Below are 20,885 nucleotides of genomic sequence, written 5' to 3'. Positions count from 1 at the left end.
TGCTGCTTGCTTTATTTGGCTTGCGCCACTGCAGAGAAGGGAAGGGAATGTTTTCCATGCCCGTGGTCACAGGACAAGAAAGAAGGAAGGTTGCAGTCGGAAGTGAGGTGATGGCTCAGGCTTACTGACGCGGAATGGGGCAAAGGAGTGCTGGGAGAGCACAAACGTAGGGGGGCTGTCAGCTATTTAAAAGTATTTTCCCTTGCTGGGCCATGCAGTGGACGAGATATTCCCATGTGTAAGATTTTATTGCCCATCCTTCCAGTGTATGGCATGCTCATCTCAGCTTCAGGGAGATTAATACAGTTGCTTACTTGCCCAGACCTCTGGCATTCCCTTGACCAGGAGATCAAGTAAATGTCCTTATTAAGAAATCTTCCACTGATTTTAATTGAGAACTGATGTATCCTGGTAGAAGTACCCAAATCCTTTCACAAAGTTGAGCGCCAAAATACTAAAGCAAAGCCAACACAGGCCTGTCATCCTTTGCACACCTGGACGCGGTGCACTCTGAAAGGTTTGGTGGCAGTAGTTGATTGAATAAGGACGTGTCCCTTTTCCTAAAAAGCCAAGGAGAATTACTTTCTCTCTGTATCAGAAATGCCATTACCTTTCCCAGTCAACTGCTGCCAGCTGTGGTAGTCACGTTCCCTCCTGCCCACTGCTCATTGTGCTTCTGCAGTAGGAAGAGGGGGGATGGCAGAAGGGGGGATCTTAATTGAAAAAATAGGCCTAGGGCTTCAGGGACATAACAAAGTCAGTGGGAGTGTGTGAACTGCAATTTATTTTGTCAGTTCAAGTTACTGTCACTCTGACATGTGAAAATTGCAGATGCCAGTTTCTCAATGTGTCACTGTGACATGCAGCATCCCAAATAAATAAATAATGAAACTCTGGACTTGCTTTGCAGAGCTTTGGAAAATACAAATAACTGGGGACATGAGAATTGGCAGGTAAACCGAGAGTTTTCTTTGACACAAGGGGCATGATCCTAGCTTAGGTCTTTCCCAAGATGGCCTTCATACCTTTCACTGCTTCAAAAGCATGTTGTCATCATTGTAGTCTTCATATACTTTATGGCCTTCACAGCCCCTTTGGTCTTTGAAAATAGAGGCTTTTTCATGAAGTATGAAACGGATTTTCCCTTGGAGTGGTACATGGTTGTGAGGAGCATGGCTGGAGTGTTGATCTGAGACTCTGTAGACCTCTGGAGCAACTCATTGAGGCTGGGGTCCTTTTAGGAAATTGCCTGATACCCTGCTTGCCTTTTAAGTGTTACACTTCTATATTCCATTCTTCACTTGTAAAATGGCAATAATGGTGATATTTACATATCCTGTCTTTTCTGACTGAGGTATCTCGTTTGGATCTTTTAGTAAGGAGCTTTCCTTTCCCTGTGTTCCTGCAGCACTCAATAGCCTTTGGCTCAGCCTTTATTATGGTATCTACATCCTCTAGCAATACTGTGATCTCTTGTTTTCTGCACATCAAGTAGTTCCAGTAAGCAGTACTGCCAATGAATGTTTGCTCATTGTGTTTACAGAAGGAGACAAATAGCCATTAATCATCAGGTGACCAACTGGGAAAAATGAAGATTATTTTTTTTAAAGTTCAGTCAGAAAGAAACGGTTCTGCAGAGACCCTTGGCGGCATCTCGAGTGACAACAAATACATTGCCCTTAAAAGACAAGCCCTTAATAACACGGCAATGCTATGAAAAGTTTTCTTTCCAATTTTCCCAGTTAAGCTGGATTAGGAGTCAGCAGGGTGGTCAAAGAGAATATGTGGCTGCTGTGGAAATCCCAAACAATTAAACTCATTCCATTTGAGATGAAAAGAGCAAGAGGGGATATAAGTCTTCAAATGCACAGAAGTCTTGTGTATGCAAGGCAAAAATGTTATCCGTGGAGAAGAATGGGACAAGGAGCTGTAAATTTAAGTTGCAAGGAGGTCTGTGTCTGGAGGCTGAAGAAAGTGTCAGAGGGCAGTGAAGGTGAGAGCTTGAGCCATTTTCTGTGGCGTGCAGTCCTAGCACAGGGGGAATGAAAAGGAGTTCAAGATGTTGTCTAGCCAACCCCTTGCTCGAACATCTGAAAAATCAGTGCTAAGATTTTTGCACAGTATTTTGGGAAGCTGAAGGCCAATGCAGACAGTAAGGATTACCTGTGTTCTTGACTTTGGAAAAACTGTTAAGGTGATGCTTCTTGCCAGCAGGTAGATTGTGCCTAGGCATGTTCTCACTAGTGTAAAAGGGTCCCCCTGCTCACAGAACAGCGCATCACTTTTGGCTGTGCTGCTCTTTCTTTTCATGTAGGCTTAAAAGCAGGGGATGGAGCATCAGGAACTCAAAGCCAAACTGTCCTCCTCCTGCAGCCAGGGCCAGAAGCAATTTCAGCCACACAAGTATGAAGACAGAGATGTGAAATGAGCCAGAGAGGAGGATCAGCTCGTGATGACAGATGAGCAGGCTCATTCTGAACACTTTCCAGGACATGGTTAAATCTGAATTTCTTAATTTCCATGGAAAAGCATCCATTGACTTTACACCAGTGCTCCAAGGGGAAGTGCTGCACTGCCCATCTCACACTTCAGAGAGGGCCTTATCTGCTTCCTGGGGAGCTGTGACCGGGAAGGAAGCTGCATGGATTAGGCTGCAAATACCTTTTAGGAGTTCTGCTGGTTGTTCACCTACACCCAGCCTGGCCATGCACTTCTGAGTACATCCCTAGATGGACTGCCTTTGAGAGAGCGGATGCAGTTACTCAGCAGATCACTTCACATGATATTAGCTCTGTGCTTGTCTGTACTCTTAAAACATGCGTCATTGTACACCGTAATTATAAGGAGAGCTAACTGGCAAGAAGGATGATTGCGTCATTAAGGGACTGAAATAGGAATAACTAATTCTGCTGTTAACTCTTGATGTAACCTGGCCATGACACGGAAGATCAGTTTTCTCATCTAAAAGGAAGCAATTCTCCTAGCTTACCCATTGTATTTTCCTGCATTGAATAATATCTCTGAGTCTACGTAATAATTTGAAGGTGCGTGCAGAAGTCGTGTCTACAGCATGAGAGATGAGGATCTAATCCAGACTGGGATTTGAACTAAAACTATAGGTGTCCCACAATAAGAATATTAATGGCAATAATATTTATAGTAAAAACATTTGCAAAAAGTTAGGAAGATGGATCATAAGGAATAGCTACAAGCAAAGTCTGCAGTATATAATAGAACCTGGTTAATTCTTTCTATGTCAATTTGCAAGCCTGACATCTCTCACCAAATATTCTGGCAAGCTCACAGCATTTTCAAGAAAAGATTTAACAGCCAAGTTACAGTTGCTTTTAGTTTAGTCTCATGTTGCTTTTAGTTTATTATTATTGCAAAATGCACTACCAAACACTTACTAGTCCATCATGAAATAAAATGCTGTAGAATTACAAATGAATGCTGCTTGCAAGATGAATGAGTCTGTGATTTAGAGTCTTTGGTATCAATATCATTGATGTTTTCATGGTAAAGATGAATAGCATCAAAAGGTTGTTGCGGTTATTTATTTATTTATTTATTTATGTTGAAGTTTTGGCACAATTTAAAAAAGATAAATTTTGGTGAGATTCTTTTTAATCTCTTTCCCAAAACTGTTCAGCCAGCTGTGAAATAGTGTGGTGTTTGGTCCTCCTCCCCTTTCTGGTTTGCTTATTTTCCTTCTTCAAGTCCAGACATTTTCTTTATGAAGTCAAGCCTTTTCTACCTGTGTTTCCCCCTCCCACACCACTGCTCTTGCATGCAAAATTCGGTCCCCTGAGGCTCCTGCCCGTCAGTGCTGTGGCAAGAAGCTCGCCGGCCCATGGAAGTTGTTTTTGTGTGAAGTGTTCCTTGTGCCAGATTATAAACACATGTAAGCCTATCACAGCTAAAGAACAGTGTCATCACTGTCAAATTCACAGAACAAAGCAAAAGTATTTTATTAAATATCTCAGACAATGCCTTCATCAAAATGGGTCATTCCCCTGCCTAGTCAGTGTGCTGCTCCTGGGAATGGCCAGTCCTAGGTGCAAGAACTGCAGCAGTGGGCAGTAATGGATTAAGTATGTCCACTGTGAAGGATTCCTCCTTAATTGCATTAGTTTGAGCTTTATTTTATGCCCTGATGTGTGGCATTGAGCCAAAGAGACCACAATACACCTTCCCTTCCAAGGTCCGAGCACCGAAAAGTATCCCTTTACAAGAAGGGTGCTTAAGTGCTTTTCTGAATCAAAGCCTGAGTCAGTGCTTTAATGTACTCTGTTCATGCTTGGAAATGGCTTATATTCCTCTGAGCAAATTTCGTTTAAAGAAGCTAAGCCTACTCCAGTGTCTGAAGAATTCAATGTCACACTGAAAACTTATCCCCCAGCTCTGTGTCCAAAGAGATCCTGCCTAATGGATGCTACCTATTACTTACTGCCATACAGCATTCCTCTTGCGCGCACTGAAACAGTCTGTTCTCTCTCCAGGCAGTGTGTCAAATTCTTGTCTGGTTGCCTATGGTGTTTTCCATTTAAATTCAAAGTTCTAGAGAAGGTCACTTCAGTGCAGCATCAATAGCACCTCCATACCCATGATCTCATACACATATTTGAGGCTGGCTCTAAGGCAAGGCTATGGTAGGACTCAGAGTGCCCACTGGAAAGTTCAGGCAGCCATCTCATGTAGGAGAGCGTTTTAGGGATATGTTCTCTTCGCCACTGCTGCTTTCAGCACAGTGGACCAGATTGTCCTTTCAGAAAGTCTGAAGCAGGTGCCTGACCTGCCTGGAAATGCTTTATCGTGCTTCATTTTAAGCCTTATTGCTGACTGCCAGTTCCTTGTTGCAGTGCTTGAAGAAGATTCATCCCTTAGTCCTGCTGGGCTATTTTAAGGCTGTGCTTCTAAGTATCTGCTTGAGCCCATATGCTTCAATTAGCTTTTGTCTGGCCTGAGCTGGTTTTGTTATCACCCTCTTTTTGCTGATAAAGCAGGAGCATTTTTAGAGGGGATGCTTTTTTTTTTTTTTTTTTCTTCCTCTCCTCCTCCCTGCAGGAGTGCTAGGATGGATGGGAATGAACTTGTCTGGTGCTTAGAATAAAAGAAATTGTCAGGATACCTGGCACCCTGTTGGTCCTGACAAATCGCTTAGGGGCCTCGTGTCTCAGGTTGCTCGATCTGCAAAGCAAGGCTAATATTTATTTCCATTATATATATTAATAGCACTTAGTAACTTTGAACAAGGTCAGGACTTCGCTGCATTACATACTGTGCTAAGACACGCATACATTAGTTCCTGTCTCATGCCTCCTGTAAAGCAGTGATGTAAGAATGCAGTGCCTGTGAGATGCAAGCAGCGATCCATAATGCATGAAGTGCTCTGAGGCTCTGTTCTGTCACTTTGGCTCATCTGATGGAGCGCATTATGGACGGCAGATAACTTGAGCTGGCCTTTCATAACTTCATTATCCTATTTCAGTGTTAATACCTACGATAACGATCCACGACTAAAGGGAGACTAAATGTCTGAAAAACCTCTGCAAAGTTTTGGCGCTGCTGCTGCTGATCTAAAACAGAGTAAAGCAGCAATGCCAAAGCGTGTGTACCTCCACCAAAGTTGACCCAAATTTGCTCAAATTTAAGCTTCTTATTTTCATCCCTGCCTTAGGTACTGGACTCACTCTCTAGCTGATCCCACGCTCCTTGAAGTTTAGATCAGTGACTCTACATCTTAATAGATTAATACACAATAACTCTGTGAACCTATGCTATGAATTAATAAACAGGCTCTCTCCAACCACGGTTAATGCATTGCAGAGTTAGGGCTGCCTGACAAGCACTGTTCTGCCATTGCCACCATGACTTTGCTCTCTACTTTAAACTTGGAAGCTGTGGTTAAATTAAAGAATAGTTTGGAACCTCCGGTAGTTAAATCACTGCAAGCTCCTATTGTGGATGTGCAGTCACACCAGAGCTGCTGATGTCTATAAAGCTGCTTTACAGGACGAAGTTATTCTGGTGTAAGCGTGACAGGCAGTGTGTTAATCCTTCTGCAGACAGGATGGGGACCATGGTGTGCAGGAGTGACTGGTTGGGGTAGCAGTGCTGAGGTTACGGAGATGAGAGTTCGGAGGTCATGGAGAATTCACTCCAGATCTGCAACGGGAGGTGATTTTTTCAGCTCTAACTTTAACGGACACTAATGGTATATGGTCTACCTGCTAGCATCACCAAACCCTTCTGGTTCTGGCTTTGAAGTTGGAAGAAATGGTTGAAGTTCAGAAGGGAGCACGTTTGAGCAGGAGCACAAAGGTTGTGCTGTCAATCACGTAACTTTGTTGGTGGCAGACTGCATCCTGTCCGGGGATGGATTAAAGTACAGAGGCTGCTTGTCTCTGAAATATTAAAGCAGGAGTTGCTAGCACTCAAGAGTGAATTCTCTTTAATGAAAACTGTAGTAAATTATCACCCTCTTAAAGCATGGAGATGGACCTGCAAAACCAGCACAGCGGTACAGCTAAAGCTTTGTGTTAGTAGGACTGCAGCAAGGCCAGTGATGCACTGATACACAGATGCAACAGAATGTCATAGACTGAACTGAAATGATTGTAACGGAGCAAAATCTGGGTGTACCTGCTCTGAAAGCAGAATGAGCGTGAGATGAGCAACGCTCATCTGTATGGAGAGCTGCAGCCTAATCTGTATGAAAAGATTTATAAACTAACTTAGGAAATGGAAGGCCTAACTGTGAGATGGTGAAGGTTTACTAAATGCAGAATTAGTGAAAAATCTGTAAAATCAATGCTGATTAAAATTTCCTTTTAGCTTTCCATTTATGTATTTACATTTACAACATAACCCTGCTATACAAAGTTTGAAAGCGAGGTACAAATGTAATGAAAGCAATGGAATAGTTTGAGAGATGCTGGCTTTTCCTGCCTTGCAGTCATGCAGGGCATGACTTGGGGGAAAAAAGGAAAATGATCCAGAGCCTTCATTCCAAGAAAGAGTCTAGACATTAAGCCACTGCGTAAAAAGCTATAGGAAACTCAAGGATTTCCTTACAAGTACTTGCATCTTTCTTTCCTGGCTTATTCTAGAAGTTGCAAAGAAGTCCATTGACTTCTCTGAGATTTGCAGTACCAAATAAATTAGACTGAAAGGCTCCATGGGAAGTGGGCCAAAGGAAAGGACACTTCTTAGATATATTTTGCATTTCACTATACTCCCTTATACATTTCTCTCCATGGCAATTCTTTCTCTGTCCTTAATGAAACGTGCTTTGAAGTAAGTTAAATGGTCAAAAAATGCATTAAATTGTTAAAAAAATATATGTTAAATTGCCAAAAATTAGTTAAGCTATATTTTCATTCTCCATTCTGTGTGAAATAATAGAGCAGAAGTTGTAAATATGAGTCATTATTTCTCCCTGGTGTTGATGCATACGGCTCAAAAGTCAACTCAAATTGTTTTGCCCATCTCTATAAGTGATGAAGTGACAACAATGCCAAGCAACAAAGAAAGAAAACAGAAGGTCCTATAGAACAGTTTTAATATTGGGTGCTTTTTAGAGCTGGTGATGTTTGGCTAAAGCAAATCATGGAAATAAGACAAATCTGTACAGCCAGTACCTACTGATGGTCCTTTGGAGCAGAACAAGGCTATTTGGAAGTGAGGTGTCCATGGCAGATGTCAAGCAGGGCCTGTCCGTGCCTGTTAGAAATGTCACTGGAAAGATAAGTTTTTCTGCTATTTCAGGATTTAGGGGCGACAAGTATGGCTTTCTTCTGATTGTTCATGTTGGCCAACTCCCAGTTGCTTTTTGAAGGTATTTATTTTTGTAACTGTTGCATTTATCACAGTGGATTAGCCAAGTCTGTTGACTTCAGTGCTTTGGCACAGGCTGTCAGAAATTATTTTAGCAATGCTGTGCACTGGACAAAGTGCATTTACTTTTCAACCTCTGCTCTCACTTCCAAGCAATCAGCTACTGAGGGTTTCATTTACAGTCAAACGCTCAGTGGAGTTCCTATCTGCAGCTTTTTGTTCTACATTGGATTTTTGTTTGTTGAAATCAAAGAGAAAGAGGAAGGACCATATCCACCTAATGGCTTATGGCTACCAGTAAATTGTGGCTATTCCACAAGGAGGTATAAAGCACAGTAGGATGTTTTCAGAGATGTAATAAATCTGGTGGGATTGTCACGAGGAGTGCCAACACCATTTGAGAAAGAGGAACTTCTGGCATTTCCTCTGCTCCATATCAGGCTCAATCTCCACGAAGGCTTGAATACACAGGTCATATTCTCTGCTCAGCAAGTCTTGTCATTTTTGAGCACCAAAGGGCTGGGCCCATCATCTGCACATCATTTAGGGTAATGCCATGCTTTATTTTCACTGTCAGTGTTTTGGGGCAGATGAAGAGAAAAAGCAACACCCTCTCTTTTGGTCAAAGTGATTGAGCTTGGATCGTACCTTCAGGGCTGCACAGAACTTTTAATGGGAAAAATTCACCCTAACGAATGTTGTTTGAGGTAAGGAAAAATTTAATCTGAATTAAAAGCTCATCATAAAAGAGTTATATTGAAAATTATTGAGTATCCCCCCGTGCCATTATCTTCAGCAAAACGTTCACTAATTTTCTCTCTCATGACTCGGACTAACCTTTTAAGTTCATGTGCACCTTTAAAGTAAATACAGCCACTCACTTCAGAAGGACTTCTTGCTCCTGCAAATTAGTTTGTTCATTCTCTTAATAATTCCACTTGCCTCCCCTGCAGATGAATGTCACTGCAACCTCTGTGCTTCCATGCTAGAACCTGATCTCGTCATTCACTTCAAAGATGCAATTCACTGCCAAATACCTCACCTTCATCCATCTCAATCTAAACTCTGCAAAATGACCTCTCAAAAAGTACTCTACAGAGGCACTCTCTAATCAACATCCGTTTAGAGCTTTCCCTGTTACCTTCACATAGGCAGATTGTTTTCCATAATTAGACACCGATAGGCTTTGATATAACTAGCTGACATATAGAATACATATTCATTTCTCCCCTGACTTCTTGAAGGACCTGAGTAATGCAAAAGAAACACCCAGTGCATTTAACACTAGTCTCGAGAGCTTCAGACTTGTCTGAGAGAGTCACTGAAGCACTTCAGGTAGAACTCTCATCTCTTGTTAAAATGAGGAGCTTAGGACTGTGTGATGCTCTTAATGAGCTAAGAGGCTGTATTTAGGTAAGAAGTAGAGAGGGACTTGCAACTCGTATCTCCCTATTTTCCTTTGCTAGATCGACTATAAGGGGTAGAAATGATTTTTCGGGATGAGAAAATGAAGACATTAATAGAGCTATCATTGCAAAGAATTGATGGTTTTGTAATTACAGCGCTGAGCTGCTACTTGGGGCTCATGGGTGATCATCGCTGTGGACTTTGCTTGATCTGTCTTGTCTTAGGCCATTTGTAGATACTCTACTGCAGATAAACACTTAAACATATGCTTAAAGTTATTCATATGTAAAACACCTCTTAAGCTCTCTCTACTAAATATGACCTTGATCTCTTGGTGCTGCAGTTCCCCAGTGAAAAATAGAAATACGATAACAGCTTTATCAGTCTGAAAACTCCCAGCAGTCCCACGCTACTATTTCTCATGTAACATAACAAAACATATCTATAAGCGTGATAGTATTTGCTGGCTTGATTCTGCCCTTTCCCTTCAGTGAAATTAAATAACAGCTGACTCCAGAGGCAGGCTGATTGATTTCAGTGAAACTAATGCTACTACTCAACAAGAGTAAAGGCAAAAGTAGCGGATGCAGACACCGAGCAGGTTCTGTTATTCCCCAGTTACTGCCACAGAGCTCTGGTTATTTTGAGAAAGCCTGTTCATATTTTCTCTTTTATTGTCTCCCCCTGATCTCTTCTTTTTGCCATTTCTTAGCCTTATAGAATAGTCTAAAAACTTACCAATTGACTGTCAGTTTTAAAATCTGTTTCTGAAATCTTCAGGTTCCTCAAGTGAGCATTTAGAACCGCTGTATCTCCAAACCATCTGCTATTATAGGAAAAAGAAAACACCTTAAAAGTTGACAGCTGACTTTCAGAAGTCTTTAGTAATTGCAGCCCCAGTTGAAATTATTGAGAACTAATAGTCTGAAATGTTTTGGAAAGTCAGGGCATGGAAGGGTTCGTTTGCATTCTGCTGCCTCTAGCCCCATAATTTTCTTCTGTTTTTCAGTGTGTTGTTGTTGAAGGTATCAAGTTTGGAGGTGATTAAAACTCAGTAGTTCGTTTCGTATTTAGTATATTGTTTTCAACATTTCCAACAGAAGTAAATGCTTAAATCCCATTAAATTGGAGTCTAAATGCCTTAGGTTTCTTTACAAATCCTTCTGGTAGGCATCAGATATCAAACAGACAAAACAAAAAAATTAGGCTGAAGCCAGGGTATTTTTCTGTCCCTATGGGGAAAAGGGCATCCATTATGCAATGAATCTTCTTTTGTAATGGTTTGGTGGCTTTGACAAAATCCATTTTACTTCATTGTCCTTTTACTTTACATAATGTCCATAAAATGGGAAAACAGAAGATGTTATTGCTGATCAGAACAATTAGTATAAAGCTCTTGAGTAGAATAATGTTGCAAAAAAAAAAAAAGCGACCTTTCAGGCCAGACCAACATTTTCAGGAAGTGTATTCTGAATGAAGGGGTATGATTTGTCTTGCAGTACCCAAAAGTACCCAAAGCAGTTTTTATCTGTTGTCTTCTGATCAGAAATGTAAAAGAAAGGAGCTGATTTATTTCCCCTCATGTTGCAATACCCAGTACATTGCACGATACTAGAATCAATGTTGCCAGACAGGTAAAGCTTAATTCCACCGTGATCCCAGGGGATGTTGGAAATTCTAATAAAATGAGATTTTATGAAATTGAAACAATTAAGTAAGCTTTTTTTAATGTTAGACTGGGGAAGACCTGAAACAGGATCCGTTTGGGAGACCCTACTCTCATATGAACGCCTCTGGATTTCAGAGAGGAGTTGCAGCCAGGTGTAGGGGTGTACACACATGTATGAAGTTGTAAAGGAGGCTTAAAGGTCTTTTGTAGCAGAGAGAAAACCAATAACCTATAGCTCATATAATCTGGCTTTACCTCGCAATGCCCCAGTCTTCTCTAGGTGAACCCCCGCGGTGCAGAGGATACCTCTGAGGAGGACAGCCATGCCGACTCCCCAGTTCCCACTGATCTTTACTGGGAGTCTGACTCTCATTTTTCTTTGCTTTTTGCCCCCTGGTTTCCAGCGAACGTAACCACCCTGCTTTTGTCGAACTGTGCTGGGCTCCTGTGGGGTCTTCTGCTAGGTGGAGGCCGTGGGGACAGGAGGGAGTGAGGAGCTTTGGCTCACTCAGTGCAGAAAACTCCAGGAGCATCCACGGGAGATGCTGAAAGTGTTAGGGGAGGCCTTGTAATTGGAAGACAGCTTTGTAGATGGTTATTTCATTAGAGAGTACTCTTTAATTAAAACGGGGACTCCAGAGAGCACTTTCTCATCTTTTTCTTCCCATCCCTCCCCTCACGTGTGTGTCTACACACATTAACGACACCACTCGGCTGTTCTTTGCGCGGGCTGAGCGTGGGGCTGGTTCCTCGCTCAGCCTTGGCCAAGGGGCCGGTGTGTGGGCAAGCTGAGGCCGAGGTGTGGGCTTGGGCCCTGCAGGGAGCAGGTCACCATCCCCTAAGAGTCCCTCCCATTTTTAATCCTTCCTTTCCTCTGATTCATCACGCCGATTTCAAGCCAGGGGCCAGGCTCGGAAGGCAGAAATGTGTTTGGCTTTAACCTCGGCGAGTTGGGGCCTGCTCGGACATGTCCACAGGCATGAGAAGCAGGAGTTTCCCCAGCGAGCTAGGGCTTTCCTGGCCTGCTCCCTGCCTGAAGCTGCTTGACATAAGCTCATTCTTCAGAAACCTCAGTATTTACACAAGCTCTGTGGCTGCGATTTACCCTGTGTCCAGCTGCTGATACTTATCTCCACTTTTCTGAAGTAAACAATTAAAATCAAAAGCTTCAGAAGAACGCTTCTGCTGTTGTCATGCAACTCATACGGCTCCCCCCAGCTTGCTCCGCATCAGCCTGCCTGCAGCCACGGCGTTTCCCAGAGCCGTGTCCAGGAGCTCAGCATGGGACATGGCTTGGTAAGGGCTGTGAACAGACCCTCACCTCCCGCAGACCCCCGGCACACCGATGTTTGGATACAGATCTGGAGTCCTGTTCCTTAGCATCACACTTTCTGATTAGAGGGAGATGCTGCAGTCAGCTCGAGTGTCCGATTGTTTTATAGGAAGAGTGAAGAAGATCAGAAGATAAAGAAAGACCTGAACAGTACCAAGTGCAGCTCTTCAACGATTTGTACAAATGGGCTTTTGTCTAGAACACCCTTAAATAATAATGCTAATCTTCCACATAGAAAAGAAATCCTATTTCCAAGTAATACACTGGAAAAAAAAAACACACAATATTTTAATTCAATTAAATCACAATGAAAAGCAGAAGACTTAAATAGATTGTCTGTCTAGTATAGCTGCTAATCTGTCTCATGTTCAGTGATCTGGTTCACCCTGCATAACCATAATCTATTCTGCATATGTTGTTCCAGCCTGACTGCATCCCAAAATATTTTGCAGAATTAATCAAATGCAGCCTGAAATTTGAAAGAACAGGCGAACAGTTAAGATGTATATACAAGAGATAAATGTATTGCTTTCAGGTACAACTTGGAAATAGATAAAAAGCCTCAGCTCTTTCAGGGCACTTTCTCAAAGCTCCTGAAAGCGTATGCAGTAGGTCCTATGAGTGCGCAGAGGATCGCAGCGATTCCAGGTGTGCTGCAGCTTGGTTTCTGTGTCTACGAGTTAATAAAGAGGAGACAGAGGATGTTCAATCATCCCACTACGGGCAAGCAAAGTTCAGTAGTCAGATTTCTTTCCTGCTTATAAGATGTCTGAAGGAATTAGCAAAACTGCCTTTGAAATCAGTAATGTCTCCACTGCCTTCACTCGAGCAACATTCATTTGCACCAGTTAAGAGTTTAGGCTGAGACCTCCAAAGAGAGCTAAGCACCTAGATGCCTTTTGAAACTCTGGGATTTTTTCCCAGATGCTTTTCAGAGCTTTTGCGATTGCCCGACTCTTTCCATTTCTCAAATTCCACTTTTTTTTTTCTTGGCCTCTTCTGACCCAGCCTTACCCTTCTTTCCTTTCTTGATGCTTCCAACCTTCTTCTGAACCATTTACCCTTTTCTCTGATCAAAGTCTATTTTGGTCTGAGTTTGGGAAGAAATTCTCTTTAGTCAGTGTTTTATCAGAAACACTTGTCCCCGTGCTACCAGTCCACTACGGCATTATCATTCTTAGCTGCTTTATTAGAAGTTGTGCATAAGCCTGTTTTTAAGTAGGAAATCAGGCAGAAGCAAGCCTCCTGTTTCTATCCAGCCACAGCTTTCAGAAGTCCTCAGCTTAAATTTCAGCCATTTCTAATTAAGAGCTCATCAAACTCCATAAAACCCGCAGGGTTTCCAAGGATCTCTTGTTAATGGCCACACTTAGAAAAAAAAAAAAGAGAAAAAAAAAAGTACTTAACTTTGAGTTATTTTGCTTTCAAAGTGCATTGTGTGCTTTTGTCATCATCTTTCTTTTCTTTCTTTGATATCTGTGGAGAAAATGTCTTTGGAGATGATTTGGTCAGATGAGAAATTATCTATTGAACATATTAGCATTTAAATTTGCTTTTCAAAATGCTTTCGGTCATCAGCTCATACACAAATGCACAAGCATGCACACATGGTCGTGAGTAGGCCAGTTGCATGATAAACTTTCCTAAAGGAAAGCAGAAGCTTTTGCACATTTTTTTAATATTATTTAGACGTTGTTAATATCCAAGAAAATGTTGTCTTTTTTAAATGGTCTCTGAGCTATTTTTGAAGCCAAAAATTATGCATTGACTCGTGCTCATGGTATCTGAGTTTCTAGATAATACAGATCCTGCTTTTGCATTACTTTACTCCCCATAAATCAGTCCCTGAATCAAACCCCCTTAAAAACATAAGTGCAAACATAAAAACTGCAAATGATAGGATAGTTAGTCTGTTACTTAAAAAGGAAGGAGAGGAAATAACAAATGATACAGAGAATGAAGTATTCAATGCCTTTTTTGGTTGCTTCTCCAAAAAAAAGGTTGATTGTGATTGTATAATAATGCAGTAAGTTTTAACAAGGGGATCATCTAAAATAGCAGAAGACTGTGCTGGCTAAAATGTAGATAATTTAGATATTCGGCAATTCAGCAGGGCCTGATGAAATCTACCCTGGAGTACTTTGGGATCTAGCTGAAACAATCCCAGAGCGATTAGAGATTATCTTTCAGAGTTCGCAGATGACCAAGGTAGAGTCAGAGGCCCGGGGAAGGGTAAACATAGAGCCTATTTTTACATAGGGGGAAATGAGAACCAGGGGGATTATGGAACAGTAAAACCCACTTCAATACCCCAAAAGTTTCTAGAATTAGCTGTTACAAGCACTCAGAGAATAAGAAGTTAATAAGAAACAGCAAATATGGATTTGTCAAGAGCAAATCATGTCAAACCAGTACAATTTCTTTGCAGGACAGATGAACTAGTAAATAAAAACCAAGAAGTAGATATGATGTGTGTTGATTTTTAGTACAGCTTTGCATGTTGTCATTTGTGGTGTACTCATAGTTGAAGAAGTAGAAAAACGTCCTCTATTTCGAATTCTTACAACGTGGGTGTATGACTAACCTGTAAATTAAGGTTCAAAAAGTAAATAGGGACAGTTTCCTGTCAAGGTGGGAGGGGATGTCAAATGGGGTCCCTCTAGGGTCTGCCCAGGGCTGGGTAGTGCTCAGTACTTCACTGACTGTCTTGTATGATAATAGAGAAAGCACGCTGATACAATTCGCAGAGGTCACGTTAGGTAGAACTGCAGCATTTTGGAAAGGAGAAACAGAACTCAAATGATTTTAGTACCTGGTAATTTGAAATTAGCAGCCTGAAATGCCAGGAAAAAAAAAACAAGGAAAAATCTTAATGGTTGATGAAATCAATCAAGTGCAGAACAGAATGCGAAACAGAAAATACTTCGCAAGGGAAACAGTATTTACAAATTAAGACAATTAAGGATGCAGGGCACTGGAAGATCATAAACTGAATATGGTATAATGTGATAAAACTGCTTCAGAAAAGACAACTCATGCTATGGAGAGCTTTAGTGAGACTTGTGGGTAAAAGACGAGGGGTAAACTTTGCTTTTCAGGCAACCTTCGTACAGCCTTGGCTGTGTTCCGCTTTGGTTGTGCAGTTTAAGAAAAATCTTGACAAATTGGACAGAGACTAAAGGAGAGACATAGGAATGATAAGAGGTTTGGAAAACGCAACCTATGAGGAAAGATTGAAAGAATTGGATTTGTTTAGTCTAGAGGAGGGAAGACTGATGGGATGTGATAACATTCCTCCAATATGTAAAACATTGCTAGAAAGAGAATGGTGATGAATTGTTCTTCATAGCAGCAATGAGTAGGAGAAAAATAATTGGTGTGAGTTGAGATATTAAGAAAAGCTTTCTAGCTTCAAGTTCAGGGCTAAAATAAGCTGTGTGAGAATGTTACTGGGTCTGCTTCTTTGGAGGTCTTAAAAAAAAAAGTTGGTCATCTGTGAGGAATGGTCTAGGAGTACTTTATATTGCCCTCTGTGAGGGAAAAAGCTAGATTGCAGCTTTACGTGTTTTCTGGCCCTTACTTCTTAGTTTGTAATGGTAAATGCATTTCAAGATTAGACTGAATGAAATGTTAGGAACTGGCAGGTGGATGGAGTGTTGATAGTTTACCTACTCTGTTTTTTTTTTCAGAGGGGATTAGGCTTTAGAAGCATCAAAGTTCTTATAATCATGAAAGATTTTATTCATTCAACACTCGTGCATGGTTTACAGTAGGTGAGGAACAAAGTAGATGAAGTTTCATCAAGGCTATTCTAGTTCATGTATTATATAAACTGAAATCTCCAGGCCAAGTGTCCTTTAACTGAAATATCGTTCATGTTCTGGGAGAGGCATTGTGCCTGTCTCATCTGTGGTTATTTGGACAGCAGACAATGGGGAGTAATTGTTCCGTATGATCTTAGTCTTCCTCAGCGGTTCCTTGGTGGTGCTCATACAGTTCTCTGCCTTTGTTTGGCTTTTCTTCCTTATTGTGCCATGATTAGTGATTAATGCATTTTTTTTAAACTGATGGTTTGTTATTTACAGCTGACTGTGAGAGAACTGTGACCAGGTGGAAGTGATGCCTTGATGCAGATGCACCCTTCCATTCCCAAGATCACTGCTAACAGGTGAATCTTGCTTCCTGGAAACTGAGTCCGCCATTTTTAAATCACAGGTCACTTTTTGATACATAGGTCCATAGAGGTTGGGATTGTCGAAGTGTCTAAGAGCCCCAGAGACTTACAGCTTCCTGAGACTGATGAACATCTCATTGACAAAACTAGGGATAATTTAGGATGTACTTTGATTTTCCTCTTTCTTTCTAGATTGCAACTGCAGGGTCATAAATGGTATCATATGCTGTTTGTTTTTCATGCACGACTAGAGAAATGTAAAAGGGATGTGAAGGTAACATAATTGCAGTAGTAGCACACAGGTTTTGCGTAAATGGAAGTGGTCTCCAGAAAGGCCAAATACCTGTAGCGGGCCGCATTTGATATTTCATGGCGCTTGCAAAAACAAACCACAAAAAAAAGCCCCAAACACTGCTGTTCTTTCACCCCGAAGTGCCTTTTGAGTGTTTCCTCAGGACTAGTCCATGCTGACTTCATGGGAAGCCTTCTCCAGGTGAGGGCCAGCTGGCACAGTGCAGGGCTGGCACTGTGTTATCCTGCTCAGGATTGCCTCTCCCTGGGGACGCCACGGTCCCTGTGAAGCCCAGCTAGCTCAGTACAGCAAAATGAGCTACAGTACGGCTGCAGGTACAACCCAATGCCCACAGTCATTTTGGAACAGCGGCACAAGGTGTGCAGGATACCTGGGTACTGGAAGTTCAGTGGTTTTGCTGGCAATTGCCCTAGCGAGAAGCAGAGCAGTGGGGGCTGGCAGCCATCTGCACTCCCAGCACCCCGTCCTCCCTCCTGAGGTGCTGCTCTGTGCGTCTGGGCAGCGGGAGGCAATCGTCCGAATGTCAAGAGCTGGTCCTCGCCTCAGGAAAGGCACCACCAATCTGCACTTTTAGCATTGGGGTTGCCGTTTTTCGCGCCATGGGGGCTGAGATGCCGTTAGGTAGCCTGAACGTAGGTGTGAGGGCGGCTGCGCAGTGTTGCTGGCTGCCCCTGCGCCTGACCCTTGCTGGGGCTGGCCCAGCACAAGCCAGACAAGACGATTTCCAGCTGCACCGACCAGTTCCCAAATTCCAGTCTTAAACCTGGGACCAAACAAAGCGATATCCAGAAGGTTTCTTGTTTGGGGTGTGTGTGTGTGTGTGTTAAGTGTGTTGTTTTGCTGCACAGCTGCACCATCCCAGAATAAACTGCCCTAACTGGAGACAGAGCCTGTGTGGACCAAGGAGACCTCTGCCTCTGGATCGGCACTTCCACGCAGTGAGCCTCTGTGCAATCCCACCTTCACACTTTGCCTGGGGAACAGGAAAGGTTAAAAGCCAAAGCTATGTGTTATGTTCCCGCAGCGAATGGACTTCTTTCCCGATAAAGATAACAGGCGAGATGTTCCCCCTCCCCACGCACACCTTTTTTTTTTTTTTTCTTTCCCCCTCGCTGATCCCTTCTTCTCACCCCTCTACTGCACACACCATTTCTTCTGCACTCCACGTTATAAGTGGGGGAGATTTCTTGAACCAGGGGCCTCCTGCTTAATGCACTAAGGATTCAGTCAGGCCAAGAATGCCTGTAGCATATGGGGAAGGAAAGGGCCAGCAGTGAGCAAGCTTGGACAGATGTGCTAGAGAGGGAGCGTGGTGCTAGTGGGGGTGGAGAGCGCTCCCCCCAAGCTCTCCCCCCAGCCGTGTCGGAGGGAGGCCAATCAGGAAAAGCGGACCCTTTTTAGGACCCCAACAGTTAGGGAGAGCCCCTGAGGCATTTTTGGCCAGGAGGTTGCGCGCACACACACGCGCACACACACGGAACAGTTCAGCAGCAGTCCAATCCCAAGTGACATGGAGCTTTTTCTTAATTCAGAGCATATTTCAGGCTTCGGTTTAAGGGGAAAAAAAAAAAAAAAAAACCAATACACACACACAAGAAAAAACACCAACAAACCAACCAACCCATAAACCATAAAGAATCTATTGAAACAATTGTAAGGGGAAAAAATAGAATGTGGCTGCAGCCGAAGCTGTTAGTGAGATGTAGGGGGGAGATGAAAAATAAAAGAAACAATTACCATTTTTCCCCTCAGGCCTCAGATCAGCCTGGCACAACACAGACCTGCATGGGCTGCTTTCCAAAAACCAGAGGTGTCTCCCCAAAAAACATTGCTGTCTTTGGGTGAGCTTCTGGTTGAACGGGGCTTTGAGATAGGTACGGCTCTGCTCATTCACACTTTTGCAGGGCAGCATCTCTCATGTTTCTCAGTGTTTTTCAAGTAGAAGCTTGACACCGGATGATTGGTAGTCTGTCATCTTGCCTGTTCTTTCTGAGCACCTTCATTTGGGGATCTCAATGCAGATTCGAAGCAAGAGGCTCACAAGCTTTCCGGTGAGGCGAGGCCGTCTGATGAGACTCCCCTTGCTAAATGAAGAACCAGACCCTTCAGAGTGTTCAAGTGATGTTTAAAGGGTGCCTGGCAGGACTGGGAATGGCGTCTAACTAACTCTAACCCTCCTGTGTAAAATCTCTCTGTTGTGTGATCTTTCCTTAGTATATTTCTTTTGTTCCACATACTGTTAGCAGTTAAGAATTGCGTGTCTGGGCATTGGCACCCTATACAAAGCGCAATTGAGTTGGTCCCTGCCCCAAATCCCTTCCAGTCTTTGCTCTCAGGGACAATTTTCCTCTAAAGGTAATTTAGATCCACAAAACTCTTAGCACAGCTTGTTCATTACTGCCAAGGACCTGCAGTGCAGGATGCATCTCCTCAGTTAACATCTGGTTTTTGACCAAATCGCCTTGGTTTCTGCATGGGCCCACAGCTGATATAAAATGCTGAGAAATTATGACTATTTTTGTTGTTTGGGTGTTTTGATTGTTGTTGTGACTTTTTTTTTTTTTTTAAAAAACCTGCAGTTCATTTTGACATAATGACCCGGATTCTACTTAGAATCGTACCCAGGCAGTTCCGAAGTGACAAAAATTACTCCCAACTTACCCCAAGTGCAGGGAGGTGAAAAAAGAGGGGGGGTGTCACAAGAGGGGATCTTTGGCGTCAGACCAACAAGAGCAGTTGGAATCCTGGGGAAGAAATGCACGTGCACGTTAGGAGGCAACATCTGCTCCTAGGGCCACGTCTTCACGTGCTGGCTGTGAGCCTGCTGCCACAGAAGAGAAGTGCGGCTTCCACAGGCGGCATCATCTACCTGCGTGCTATGGGGTTTGGGGTGAGGTGTCCATGTGGGAGGTTTAGGCATGCTGACCAGATTTTTAGTCATTTTTTTTTCTGTCAGTTAGGTCAAGAACAAAGGAAGCAGGCAATGAAAGCTCAATTTCAGAGTGACCTGAGGTGCCTGAGAAATTCATCACCCTGTTTTTAAACGATACTTAAGCACTTAAAAGTTTAAAGGACCGTGTATTCTTCCACTGCTCTCTGGGCACTAGTTTGAATTCAAATCAATGAAAACTCAGTAGGAGTTAGACCTCTGGAAATAGGTCTCCTATTGAGGACTTGAAATGGAGGGTGGAGCAAAGCTTGTGTGTTTGACAATGAAGCAGTGCTTTGTCACCCAACGTTAATTGTCCCCATAGCCCCTACGGCTGTGTTCCAAGGAATTCCTTGGGTATTTCTGGCTATGTTTTTACTGGTTTGCTGTTCAGGCTCTGTATCTAATGCTCACCAGGATTATCCATAGGCAAATAGGAAGGCTTTGCAATGAAGGCAGTAGGCAGCAGTTTCCTTGGCTTTAGTGGCAGCCTTTTGGGACCTAACACCGAAGATTTCATCTAAAATTAGACATTAGGTCTAATGGCTCTGATTTAAGAATCTTGATTCTGTATCACCTAAAGCACTAAGATGCCTTGCAGCCTTGAGGACCAGCTATTGAGATTAAAATAGATAGTGTGGCATGGCTGCCTTCTTCAGGGAATGCAAGACAAGCAACCTCCAAACAAAAAGTCATTTATCGTAGGGGTCTCTAGTGGATTTGGAAAGCCTGAAAGCAACACAGGATGAAACCAAAGTGTAAGGGCACGGGATCTCTTTTCCTTGTCCCTTGTTTGACATTACAGGATTAATTGTTATTTTTCGAATTCTTCATTTCCTCACACGTTTGGGCATTTTACACTTTTTTGTGTAACTCCCTTTAGACCAAATCTGGACTACCAACCCATCCCCGTCAGTTTATCTTTAAGTTTGTGTTGTGTTTACAGTATTCTGCTGAACTCTAACACGTCGTGCTTCAGCCCTGCCTTCTGCTCACACAGAAATCCTGGCCACGGCTCAGGCAGGGCCATACAACAAATCCAGCGTGCTGGATAGGAAGGTTGAATGTGTGGAGATAAGATTTCCAGCACCTTCTGGTCCTGTTGCCTTGTGCTGAAGAGATGTTACTGTGCAGTGCGGCCCACAGCGTGACCGGACCGTATCAGAGACCAGCGTGTTAGGAAACAGCATTTCTCCTCTCCATCAGCAGAGAGCTCGTGCT

Source organism: Cygnus atratus, chromosome 19 (genome assembly GCF_013377495.2).
Source record: "Cygnus atratus isolate AKBS03 ecotype Queensland, Australia chromosome 19, CAtr_DNAZoo_HiC_assembly, whole genome shotgun sequence".
In the NCBI taxonomy this organism is placed as follows: Eukaryota; Metazoa; Chordata; class Aves; order Anseriformes; family Anatidae; genus Cygnus; species Cygnus atratus.
Note: the sequence above shows the minus strand (reverse complement) of the source record.